Source organism: Sphaerodactylus townsendi, linkage group LG02 (genome assembly GCF_021028975.2).
Source record: "Sphaerodactylus townsendi isolate TG3544 linkage group LG02, MPM_Stown_v2.3, whole genome shotgun sequence".
In the NCBI taxonomy this organism is placed as follows: Eukaryota; Metazoa; Chordata; class Lepidosauria; order Squamata; family Sphaerodactylidae; genus Sphaerodactylus; species Sphaerodactylus townsendi.
In genome coordinates, this window is record NC_059426.1 from 15,447,646 (window position 1) to 15,461,265 (window position 13,620).

Here is a 13,620-nt window from a genome sequence, read left to right on the forward strand (position 1 = left end):
GTGGCAATTTGATTTGTGATGGGATTCGTACGCTTAACCTTTCTACCGCAACTTTTACCTTTTTCCCTTAAACTGAAATTTTACATTCCAAACATCCTTGGCAGAATTCACACCGACTCTCTCTGCCTCAGCTGTTCAAAGCCCCCACTCCTCCCAGTGGAATATAATTCTCCTCTTAAGAGAGCCAGTATGGCGTAGTGATTAAGAGCAGGTGGACTCTAATCTGGACTCTAATCTGGATTTGTGTCCCCACTCCTCCACGTGAAGCCTACTGGGTGATCTTGGGCCAGTCACAGTTCTCTCAGAATTCTCTCAGTCTCACCTACATCACCAAGGATCTGTTGTGGGGAGAGGAAGGGAAAGGAGTTTGTAGGCCAGTTTGGGACTCCTTAAAGGTACAGAAAGGCAGGGTATAAATCCAAACTCCTCTTCTAAGAATTCCCAGCATGATTTTCCCTGCATGAATCAGAAATTAGTTGTGACTCACAGAAACTCACATTGAAAATTATTAATTATTATTAGGCTCCATGTGACTTGCTCTATTATGACAGACAAATATGGCTACCCATTGGTAACTATCGTCATACACAGACTTTAGACCAGATCTCATTTGCTTTCCAACCGAAACCCCATTGTTGTGTGGATTTTATATTTTTTTTAGAAAGCATGTTCTATTTCAAACCATTAATGTGAGGATGAAGAATTGTGAGGTAAGAAGAAGAAGAAGAAGAAGAAGAAGAAGAAGAAGAAGAAGAAGAGGAGGAGGAGTTTGGATTTATATCCCCCCTTTCTCTCCTGCAGGAGACTCAAAGGGGCTGACAATCTCCTTGCCCTTCCCCCCTCACAACAAACACCCTGTGAGGTGGGTGGGGCTGAGAGAGCTCCGAGAAGCTGTGACTAGCCCAAGGTCACCCAGCTGGCGTGTGTGGGAGTGCACAGGCTAATCTGAATTCCCCAGATAAGCCTCCACAGCTCACGCGGCAGAGCTGGGAATCAAACCCGGTTCCTCCAGATTAGATACACGAGCTCTTAACCTCCTACGCCACTGCTGAAGAAACATGCTACGCATTACTAGGACAAAAGGTGAGAAAGGATTTAATATCTACCCATACTTACGCAAGGAGCCCTGTGGTGCAGAACAGTAACATGCAGGATCACAGTCAAAGCTGTGCTCACAACCTGAGTTTGATCCCGACGGAAGTTGATTTGGGGTGGCCGGATCAAGGCTGACTCAGCCTTCCATCCTTCCGAGGTTGGTAAAATGAGAACCCGGCTCGCTGGGGGTAAAGTGTAGACAATTGGGGGAGATGCTGGCAAACCACCCTGTAAACACAGTCTGCCTAGTAAACATTGCAATGTGACGTCACCTCATGGGACAACGACGACCCCTTTACCTTTAATACAGTGTTTCCCAACCTTTTTGATGTCGCGGTACCTTTGACCTCGCTCTTCATATCTCAGGGTACCCTTGAAGTACATTTGTGGGGGGGGGGGTTGCATTTTTAAGGGTTTTTTCCATTTTTGGCCTGTAGGTGGGGGGAGTGGCAATCAGGGGGAGGGGAGGGGAGGGGAGGGAAAACCAGTGTTGACAGCCGCGTTGTTTGTTTGCCTACATTTGGCAAGGATTGGGGGATTTAAAGGGAGAGCTCCCTTTAAATCTACCCCCCCCCTCCCAATCCACACCGAATTCAGGCAAATAAAACAATGCTGTTTTTCAATGTTGTTTAAAGGGAGCCCATGAGACTTCCAACCCCCCCTTCAAAATCCATTTGATTCCGGTGGGGGGGGGGGCAGGCGGTAGCATAGTCATGGTACCCCTGGGACGTGCTCATGGTACCCCAGGGTACCACGGAACCCTGGTTGGGAATCACTGCTTTAATACTTATGTAAAACCACGACGTTTGAATGGCGCCTTCCAGGGTCTATCCCAACCCTCAGGGATGGAACCAGGGAAGACAAAAGCAGAAAAAGTCACGGAACTCGTGCGTAAGCAGGTGGGCAGCATCCTCAGTTATGCATCAGTCCCTGAATGTCTGTGGGCGAGCTTCATCAAAGGCCTTTGGGAACAAGACATAATACTACACATGCACTCAAGTCTTCTTTTTACTCTCCTGAGTACTCCAGAGATGACCAAGAAAATAAAGCAGCAAAAGACAGCAGATACTATTTCTTTATTTCTTTCTCTCCCCGTCACAACCTATATACAATTTAGTAGTCCAAGTAACCAAGGTCATTCCTCTTAAATAGTCGAACATTGCGGGATCATTAAAAAAAATACATTCAACACGCAAGATAGGATAGAAATATATACAGTATGTACATTAAATAAGTGCTTCTACGGTACATGGTTTAAGTTTGGTCTGCAGTATTTTAACAGGGTTGCTTCTCGTAGTTCCTATTTATGCGGTACCCCTCCCTTCGAACTCGAAGGGAAACTTAAAGAGGGCCCCACTGTGTGAGGAACACAGATTCCCAGTTGAGCTATACAAGCACAGCGAACACAAAAATATATTGGCGTTTTCCATAATTAGACCCAAAAATATTCCTCCCCCTCCCACCCATGAAAAAAACACTTAGGGAAGCGTATCTGCTTCACAATTGTAAAAACTTCCTTACTCTGTATACAACTCACATGTGGTTTATCTGTACAGCAAAATTAATAAGAAACACATTGCACTGACTGGAACATGAATACTGCCTGAATGATGTGCTTCTAGAATACTGTGTTTGTACCTAACTTCTACCAAGCAAAGTCAGGAACCTCTGCAGAACTTGTCCGGTTCAGGCGCCTGACGCTAGTAGCCTCAGATCTCAGCCACTCTGATGAATGATACTTATTGCTTTCTAGAAAGTGGAGGAAGTCAGTATTGAAGGACTTGACTTGAAAGGACAACGTTAAATGCTAGCCGTTCAGCAGAGAAAATGCACAGCCAAACGTGCTTTGAGTCAGTTCCTTTGATGCAAAGCCCCAAAGATCGCCCCTCTTGGTGGCTTCTGCAATATAAAAGGGTAAGAAAAAAAAGAAGAATTTTCCTGTCCTAACCTTGACACTTTCATGGTTGATCCTGCTGACCACCAATCTCAAGCCTATATACAGACATTCATTGCATCTCATTTATCCGGGAAGCAAATTCCTGCTGGTTTCTAACACTGTAGCTTACGTCCAAGAAACAAAATCAGCTGCCACATACAGCCGAATACAATGAGAATGAGGTGGTGGAATGAAATAAACGGTAAGGGGCAGGTGAGAGGAATCGTTTCCAAATGTTGTTTTTACCTTCCTGCGAGCCGAGATCAGGGGGAAAGGGGCTATATGCTCTCCCCTCCAATCGGTTTTCCGCCGGGGTGTGTGAGTGTTGTTGCAAAGAGGTTTTTTTTAACTTGAGGAGATATGAAAAACCCCATTACCGATCCGCAATTTGAAGTATTACAATCTGTTCTACTGCTTGCAAATCCGTCCGCCTCATTCCGTCGCCGCCAATCAAGCTGTGCTTGAAAAATCTGCAACATGTTTTGAATATACGGAACTTTTACATTTGAAATTGAATACAAGCCCAACGTAATTGCAACTACTGGCCAACCACTGAAGAATGAGCCAACAATGCTCTAGAACCGTGGTGGCGAACCTTTGGCACTCCAGATGTTATGGACTACAATTCCCATCAGCCCCTTCCAGCATGGCCAATTGGCAGGGGCTGGCAGGGGCTGATGGGAGGGGCTGGTAGGGGCTGATGGGAATTGTAGTCCATAACATCTGGAGTGCCAAAAGTTCGCCACCACTGCTCTAGAAACTGTGGCCGTCTTTTCCAAAGCACATTGCTTGTGTTGCAAGTGAGGATACTTTGAGACTAGAGGAGAAGGTCATGAAAAAGTTTCAGCGGCCTTCTGGCCAGTTGAGTTAAGGCAACAAATTTTTTTTTATAGAAGAGGCTTAAAGTACCTCAAGGTTTAGGATTTTCGTATCCAGGAAAAATGTGCACAGCTTAGCTCTTCAGACAGTCAGACTGCAGAGTTCAAGGCAGAAATTAGCCAAATTAATTGGTTATCGTTAACGACCCAAAACACCCCAGCCTGAAATACAAGCATATCGGGCCCTGAGTTGTAGAAATCAAAGCTTCTTCCGGAACACAGGATCCTTTCCAGTTGCCACTTAAGCTGTTTGAAAGAAAAAAGCTATAGTTTTAGACCAACATGCACCTTTCGTAACCAGTGCTAAACATAAGCATTTCACCTTCAAGCATTTAAAAACAATTTCCAGAAATCTCATAAGCAGCAATGCTAGGGGAAGCGGCGTAATAGCAAACCTCAGATTCGTGCAGGGAATCGGTTACAACCCGTACTTCAAATCAGCCGAAGGTTAAACATAGATGTTCCAAAGCGCATTCTTTAATTAAGGAGTGTGTCGATCGAGCTAAAAATAAAAAAAGACTAAATTCGAGGGGATAAAGATGGGTCACAGCGTCAGATTGAGACCGATCCTCTCGTTGAACATTAAAAAAAAACCCTCAAACATTGCAGCTCTGAACAGGATAAAATAACAGGACTCCAGTTGAAAGCAAATAATTGAGCTTTCCCATATAGACACTGAAAGGTGTGACCAATTTGCATTCTTGATACAATGAATTGGAACTTGCACAATGAATTTCCAAACACCTCCAAGAATAAATATCCAGCTATGCAGGTCTCGTGTTTCATACTGCATGGGGTGAATGTGCCCCATCTGAGAAGTATTGAAATAGAACCTCAGTTTTCCACAGAAATGCTATGATTTCTAATGCTAAGACTAGGTTTTAAATGCTAAGATTGGATTGTTCCTACAGAGGTGGAGGTTTGCGGAAAGTCAGCACCATCGCACGTCTTTGTGGGGTGCTTGGAACGGGACTGTTCATGGGACCCCCACACAAATGGGACCCCCCCCCCCTCCTTTGAAGGGCCATAACAGGCTATTCACGAAGCAGGCTTAGAATCGTCTTTGATGCAGTGAGAGATAATTACAGCGCAATCCTAAACCGCATTACACCCTTCTCAATCTACTGAAGTGAATGGGTCTGGACCATAGGTGTCAAACTCGCGGCCCTCCAGATGTTATGGACTACAGTTCCCATCATCCCCTGCCAGCATGATGCTGGCAGGGGATGATGGGAACTGTAGTCCATAACATCTGGAGGGCCGCGAGTTTGACACCTGTGGTCTAGACAGATGTAACCTCCTTTTAGGATTACACTGCTAATCCAAATCCTTGTGCTTTGCCATGGGATTCTTGATCTCATCCACTCTCTAGCCCAGGGGTAGGGAACCTGCGGCTCTCCAGATGTTCAGGAACTACAATTCCCATCAGCCCCTACCAGCATGGCCAATTGGCCACATGCTGGACCAAGCGGCTTTTGATAGGGGATTAATGGTCCCTGAACATCTGAAGCCGCAAGTTCTCTACCCCCCTGCTCTTAGCCAGTTAAAGAGAAAAGTCAGTCATACCTTCTTAAATACAGACACTCTCATTTGTACTGGCCTTTATAATATTTATAATGTTCAAACAAAAAGTACAGTTTTCATATTATTTTTAAATAAACTTTCAGGTTGGGAAGACCATCCAAATCCCCACATACCTGGTGTACGATACCACATACCAGCTCGGTTCAGAGCACCTACAGAAACTGAAAATCAGTATCTACGCAGCGAAAGAGGCTACTGCTCAACAGCCTGGTTTTGCTCTTTCAAAAAAGAGAGAGATCCATGGAATGCAATACTTTACCTGGTAATGAAACGAAAAGCAATCAAGTATGAAGGATCGGCACTTTAACGGTGCCGTTATTGAAACAAAAACAGAGCGGGTCAGTCTAGAGCAGTGGTGGCGAACCTTTGGCACTCCAGATGTTATGGACTACAATTCCCATCAGCCCCTGCCAGCATGGCCAATTGGCCATGCTGGAAGGGGCTGATGGGAATTGCAGTCCATAACATCTGGAGTGCCAAAGGTTCGCCACCACGGGTCTAGAGCCAAAATATTTGTCATCACAAAGACAGGTGACCCCTTGGAGGGTAAGAAGCACGAGAAATAGAAATGTCATAAACACTGTCTTGCGATGGTCATGTTCTCAAGACGGGCCTCGGATCAGTCAAGAGGTTTGCTTTTGAGAAAGTACGCTTGTGGGCAGTGAGCACGCAGAAGCCGGCTTGAAACAGGGCAATTCCATCCCCTGGTAATGAACTGAAATCCGAATTGGGGTCCACGGGGAAAAGTGGACCTGCAGTAAAACATACAACTGCATTTAAAAAAAGTGTTTTACCTTTAAAAGAAAAGCAGTGCTCCAAAAGACAAAATGGTGAATCTACAAATAACGGGCAGCCCAATCCAGAGGGGGCTGGGGAAGGCTCCGCCACCACGCCACCTCCAGAGGGCTCTCGAGTGGCGTGGGGTGCAGCAAAAAAAGGAAAAAAGTGATAAGCCTTGGTAGGGCTTATCACGGTTACACCACCCCTCTGCGGGGGTACGTGCCCCAGAGAGGGTAAATCTGCCAGTTTGGGCCTGTGCTGGGTCCAAGAGACGATCCCCCCCCCGCCCCCGACCCCTGGATTGGGCTGTAAAATTCTCAAAACCTGCAGCACACCGAAACCTGTAGAAAAACCTCAGTGCATAACAGAGCAAGTTGCACAACCACGCTTACGCTTTGGGTCACCACAGTGACAAGACCCTGCTGGGTTAATAACAGGTTTCTTTCCCCCTCTTAAAGAAATCTCTATCGCAACATCCTCGCGGGCTGATTTGGAGGCCTGCAAATTCACTTGAATTTTAGATTAACCAACTGTGTAAAATGTGCGAGGTTTCTAACGCAAGTAGCTATTACGAACAGGCCGACATTCGAATCCAGTGCTCGGACAGTTTCCAGCGACCGGTGGGGAAAAAAAGTCCACCCTCAACAGTTGCCTGGTTAGAGGACAACGTGTTCAGCCTGTAAGTGAGATAGTGGGATGTGAGTCTGATCGTAAGTAATCCTGAAAAGCAGCTCTTCTATTAACGGTCCTGCATGAAAGTGTGGGTTCACCGCCAGGTAGTTTGGGGTAGGCTGAGATTCTTCTGATTTGCAACTGAAGACAACGGTGTTGAGGGAATCGGAAGTAATCTCTCTTCCACGCCTCCTCAAGAGGTCTTTCATCTTAACAATTCAGGCCCAGCCCTGTCCAGTGATCCGGCACCATCAGAAAATACTTGTCCATGGCTTCACAAAATCTGGTCCGGTACAATTCTGGAGACACCACAGTTGGCATTTTGCCTGATAATGTTTAACAAGGGAAAAAAAACGAAGGTTAATCCAGAGGCAGCGAAACCACAACAGCTAAACACGGATGACAGCTTCCTGTTTCAATTAAGAGGGCAAGTCAAGGTCAGAAAGGCCCAGTGGTGGGATCCAAAAATGTTCCCACGGTGGTGGGATTCAAACAGTGGTGTGAGCTACCTATGAAGTGGCGGTAGGCATGATGGGGTGTGGCCGGGCATTCTGGGGGCGGGGCATTAATAATTTCTCTGTTACTGTAAAAAACTCTTACTGTAAAAAGAAAGTTCCTAATTTCCAGCTGGTATCTTTCTGTCCAGAATTTAAACTCATTATAGCCAGTCCTATCAGATCTACCGCCAACAGAAACAATCGACTTCTCCTCTAATTGACTGCCTGTCAAAATACTTCATACTTTCAAATGCTGAATTTTGTTTCTAAGGGAAATCAAAAGAAATATACTTTCTTTAAAACAAGCGAACTTTGGACCATATTTCTAAAACATGCTTTTAAAAACAGCCCAACAGGGAGAATTATTATCCCGTTTTCTGCAATAGCTAACTAGCCACATAGGAAACAACAGGACTTTTATGCGATTTTGGACCTAAATGGAATTTCCTAACGTGAAAAGCAGACTCCAATTAGGTAACCCCCCTCAATACTGGCAATAATAACAAATAATTAGGTGAACTCCACTGCTGGGAACTGAATTTGAGAACCTGCAGGATCCCACCTCTGGAAAGGCCTCATATTCCCATAAAATCCATCTAACAAGGCAAGGAAACAGGAATCGCGGTCTCTCATTTGCCAACGGCAACCGGGCTTGAAATATTGGAAATGGTTCAGAAGGATGCTTTTATAAAAGGACAAGGACGCTGATTTATGGCACTATTGTATGCATTATCTCGTTTTCGCAGCAAAGTTCTCACTTCTGTAACCAAAGTTTTGCACTTCTTGTGTCATGTGTCCAGTGGTGGGATCCAAAAATTTTAGTAACAGGTTCCCATGGTGGTGGGATTCAAACTGTGGCGTAGCGCCAATGGGGCTGGGTGGGGCATGATGGAGGCATGGCCGGGCATTCCTGGGTGGGGCTGTGGCAAGTTGACGCGAGCCGCTGCACGCTGAGTCCACTTGGCGCAGGGAAGCGAATGCACTCCAGGGCGCAGGCACCTGCCATGCGACCGGTGCCTGCACCTCCTGCTAGACTGCTTCAAGTTCTGCGCTAGCTACTGCTGAGAGGAGGGGCTGTAACTAAGGCAAAATCAATGCGCGTCAAAAATCACCCATTAGTAAACCCCTCGGTACACATACAAATAATGGTAACCTACTCTGAGAACCTGTGAGAACCTGCTGGATCCCACCTCTGCATGTGTCATTCTATTCTTGTCACAGTTTTCTAACTTTGCAACCCAATCTTATTACATGGTTTAACGCATCTCATACTGTGCTTGAACGGTTTTTAATTTTGTCATCTTCCTCGAATCTCAGTGAGAAAAGGGGCTGCAAAGTAAACAAATATTTGTACAATATTTGTAGAGATGAAAACTGAAACCAAATCTGGAAAGGCACGTAAGGAAAGCAAGCTTCAGTCGAATGCCTCTACCATCAGCTAAGGTAGCCCGAGGTTTGAAGGGGTGTCCACGTTGGTGAGGGAGCAAGCTTGTTTTCTGCTGCTCCAGAGCCTAGGTCCAGGAGCAACGGGATCAAGGTGAAGGAAAAGAGATTCCACCTAAACATCAGGAAAAACTTCCTAACAATTAGGACTGTTGGACAGTGGAATGCACTACCTCGGAGTGTGGTGGAGTCTCCTTCTTTGGAGGTTTTAAAAGAGAGGCTGGATGGCCATCTCTGTCAGGAGTGCTTTGATTATATGTTCCTGCATTGCAGGGGTTGGACTTGATGGCCCTTGGGGGTCTCTTCCAACTCTTTTCTTCCAATTCTGTTCTTCCCCCCTGGCAACTGGAAAGGGATGAGGGGGAAGTGTGGGCAAATCTAGGCTGGGGAACAACTAGAGATTTGGGGGTGGAGCCTGGGGAGGACAGGGATCTCAGTGTGGGGGTGCAACGGCACAGAAGCCACCCTCCAAAGCATCCATTTTCGCCATGGCAACTGATCTCTATAGTCTGGAGATGAGCTGCTAATTCCAGGGGTTCTCCAGGTGCCCCCTGGAGGCTGGCATCACCCCCTGCAGCTGCGAATTCCATCCAGCTGCCATTTAGACCCTCTATGACCATCAAATAGGATGCTTGTCTTAAGCAGCTTGCCACTGCACAGCAAAAGATCGACACTCCAGATGCTGGTCTTTCCAAACAGCAGGAAGATGCCCATGTGCTAAACATTTAGGTCCAGGGTAGGCGCTTGGAGGTCACCAGGTGCAAACATGCCAGTTTGCATTTTCCAGAATGAGTTCAGAGCCTAAAGCAGTGGTTCTCAACCTGGGGGTCGGGACCCCTTTGGGAGTCGAACGACCCTTTCACAGAAGTTTCACTTCTAAGACCCTCTGCAGATCGAGAAAGTGCGTTCTCCATCTGTAAAATGGATCAATGTTAGGGTTGGGGGTCACCAAAACAGGAGGAACTGTATTAAAGGGTCACGGCCGAGCGGTCGCTCTTCGTTGAGCTCCTCCACCTTTTAAAGATAAGTTTTAAATTTAAAACTTTGTAGTTTTATCTTTTAGTATTTAGCATTTTCTTTTAATTTAGAGTTTTTTTCTGTTGCAATTTTGTTGAGACAGACTATAATAAAGAACCTTCTAAGTTGATATTTTAAAACCAGGCTAAAATCTACAATATTAAAGGGTCACGGCATTTGGAAGGTTGAGAACCACTGGCCTAAAGAATAATTCAGCAAACTGTTTGGGGACCTGCTATCTTAACTATTCCATCCAAACTTTTTTTTTGCCCATATTGGAACAACAGAAAATGCAACATCGCTCTTTCCCACTCCCCGGTCCCCAATCTGGACAATTGTTAGGATTTAAAAATCCCACCCCTTAGACAGTAAAAGGATCTTATGGCTTCTGCCATTCCAAGATGGAGTCTGTATGTTTATATTCCCAGGAGAACTTAATGTCAGTTGAAAGCATACACCCAAAAATAAAGAGAACTTAAGAAGGGGCAGGGAGGAGGGAAACATAGCACTGAATGTAGCATTATTACATAAACAAACTGGAAACATTCTTCTGACTCACCTTGCCCTCCCAAAATGCCTGTTGACTTAACCACCATTTCAAGTTTTTTGTCCCAAGTAAATGTGCGGATGTAATCTACAAGGAAGGAAAGATAATTTGGGTTAGATATGCGACCTTGGGGGAAAAGCCAGTTGCAAATAACATGGAAAATCTGGGCCCCGAGCACCCCCCCCCCCCTTCAAGGAACCTTCAGTCCACGTGGCATCCACCCACTTCCTCCCATCACGTTTCTCACCTGCCCCCTGCCACCACCTTTGAAGTCCAGAATATCATCACCAAATATACCCCCTTCCAGTAAAATCTCAGGGAAAAGAAGCAGCTCTGCGGACAAGATGACTTCAATTGCATGGGCATATTCAAGATCTCAGCACATAATGCGGAGATCTCAGGAATATCCCAACAAGATCCTTGTGCCAACTGTCTAAATTAGGGTAGATTCTCATTTTTAAATGCCCCGAGGCGGAGGGTGGTAGTGGAGGAGGAGGGGTGTTTCCAGGATTCTACCCTCAGAATGGTCCAAGCCAGTGGTGGCGAACCTTTGGCACTCCAGATGTTATGGACTACAGTTCCCATCAGCCCCTGCCAGCATGGCCAATTGGCCATGCTGGCAGGGGCTGATGGGAATTGTAGTCCATAACATCTGGAGTGCCAAAGGTTCACCACCATGGGTCCAAGCAATATATTCTAGTTGTCAGAAGTAGAGAGAAGGTACTGCCTAAAATTCCCAAATGCTCTCTACGAACCAGTGGGTGTAGTGGACTCTGATCTGGAGAACCGGATTACACATGTGTAGAGTAGACTCTGACCTGGAGCAACAGTTTTGATCCCCCGCCCCTTCACATGAGTGGCAGACTAGTCTGGAGACCTAAGTTTGTTTCCCCTCTCCTACACGTGAAGCCTTCTGGGTGACCTTGGGCTAGTCACAGTTATCTCAGTCCCACCTGCCTCACAAGGTGTCTGTTGTCAGAAGAGGAAGGGAAGGAGTTTGGAAGCCCCTTTGAGTCTCCTTATGGATGAGCAAAGCGGAGTATAAATCCAAACTCCTCCTCTTCTTCATAAGCTCTGAATGCTCCCTCAAGACTGCAGGTCCATCTTGCTTCACCTTATTAGCCCAGACCTGGATGTCCCAGGCGAGCCAAAATCTCATAAGATCTTGGAAGCTAACCAGGGTCGGCCCTGGTCAGTGTTTGGATGGAAGACCACCAAGAAACACCAGGGTCATGAAGCAGACGAAGGCAAAGCGAACCACCTCTGAACAACTCTTGCCTTGAAAACCGCAAGGGGTGACTATAAGTCTGCTACAAGTTGACAGTAGCGTCCACCGCCAAAATGACTATCCTATATATCTCGACACAATAGGTGGCTCATTTGTATGCGTTTCTAGCACAGTTTGTCAGAGTGGTATTTCAAACCTCAGTTACCACTTAGAACAGTGGTGGCGAACCTATGGCACTCCAGATGTTCACAAACTACAATTCCCATCAGCCCCTGCCAGCATGGCCAATTGGCCAAGCTGGCAGGGGAGCTGATCCACAGTATCTGGAGTGCCTAAGGTCCCTGACAAAGAGCAAGTCTCATTCCAACGTCTGTCCTCTAAATACAAGCCAATGGGAGCATTGCATAATCAAACCGTGCTGTGGGCATAAAACTTTCTCTGCTTTCATTCAAACCCAGTGAAGAAAATGTGACGCCAATTTGTGAAAAGGCGCAAATCTGGAAAGGGTTGCTTCCTACCCCACAGAGACCACATGGAAGCCTTTCTACACAGCTGTCACATAGTGAGAGAAGGGGAAACAGAGTGCTTGTCTTGCTTCGGCAAGGAAATATTAAGTACACACAACACTAAAAGAGGTCAGAGTACAAGGAGAAGTGGAATCACATGGGGTGGGTCTAAGAAAGGCTGTGCTCACTGTTGGAGATTCAGGCATCCATCACACGTTTAGAAATTGCCCGTGTCTCTTTTGTAAAAGATCAGAAGCCATTACACTGTTTAGACTCTTTAGAGTTAAACGATGCAAAGCGTAAACATACTATATTAAACTGTGTGTGTACAATCCAAAAAACCCCAAAAGCTATTGTATTGTTTAGAGTTAAATGATGCAAAGCATAAACATAATAAACTCTGTGGCAGGTGTGTTATTATTGTGTGTGTCTTGTGGCGCCACAAAATCCAAAATCTTAACTTTTTTTAAAAAAATGGTTATCTTTATTTCAATTTATTGCCCTCCCTTTACAATAAACTCATAAGAACATAAGAACATAAGAACAAGCCAGCTCGATCAGACCACAGTCCATCTAGTCCAGTTCTCTGCTACTCATGAAATGGCCCTGGAGGTGCCTTTTGGGAGCTCCACGTGCAGGATGTGAAAGCAATGGCCTGCTGCCTGCGTTTGCTGCTTAGCTTCCGAAAGCACCTGGGTCTGCTACAAGGCATTTGCAATCTCCAGATCCAAGGGAGGGATCAAGATAGGTAGCCAGCAGATCGAAGCTTTCCTCCTACATAAATCTGTCCAAGCCCCTTTTAAAGCTATCCAGGTTAGTGGCCATCATCACCTCCTGTGGCAGCATATTCCAAACACCAATCACACTCAGGGCAGGTTACAATAAAAAGCATGATGAAATCCCATTCAGTACCTCTATAAAAATGATCCTAAAACCATAGAACATTCCTAGTTTGGAAACTCCCACCCCAACCTTTCCCAAAGGTAGGTGGAGTATACCAGACCCCCCCCCCCCCTCCTGCCAATCCCAGTATGGCGAAATCAGTTGAACGCGCAGGTGAAGTTGCTGGTCTTTGCCAGGTGCCAAAACTCCAAAAGAGTAGGTGCCTGGCGGACCTCTGGTGGGAAGGCATTCCACAGGGCAGGGGCCACTGTTGAGAAACCGTCCAAGGTGCCACCCCCCACCCCGACCTCCAAAGGGGGCAGAACAGCGAGGCCGGCCTCCTGCTGCGACCTCAGTGCCCAGGAAGGACCAAAGGACTTTGAAGTTCAGGCAGGCTATCCATATATATATTATTTGATATATTGTTGGGTTGGGTATATTACTGGATTAGAAGACAGCAGAGCCATTCCTTGCACGACACAGCAAAACCATTCATGCAAATCAGCACAGTACGTGGATTGTCACATCTGCCAAGTGGCTTCTTCAGACCCAGCT

General features: G+C 46.1%; 1 protein-coding gene across 1 annotated transcript in view; it reads right to left on the minus strand.

The window, feature by feature from the left end:
- Nucleotides 1-5,999: 5,999 nt before the first annotated feature.
- PIKFYVE (phosphoinositide kinase, FYVE-type zinc finger containing) overlaps nucleotides 6,000-13,620 on the minus strand; it is an 85,756-nt gene continuing 78,135 nt past the window's right edge. The window contains exons 35-36 of the mRNA XM_048485388.1: nucleotides 10,462-10,536; nucleotides 6,000-7,271 (exon numbers count right to left, since the gene is read on the minus strand). The gene's annotated coding sequence lies outside the window, so the exon portion shown is untranslated. The remainder of the gene's footprint in view (nucleotides 7,272-10,461; nucleotides 10,537-13,620) is intronic.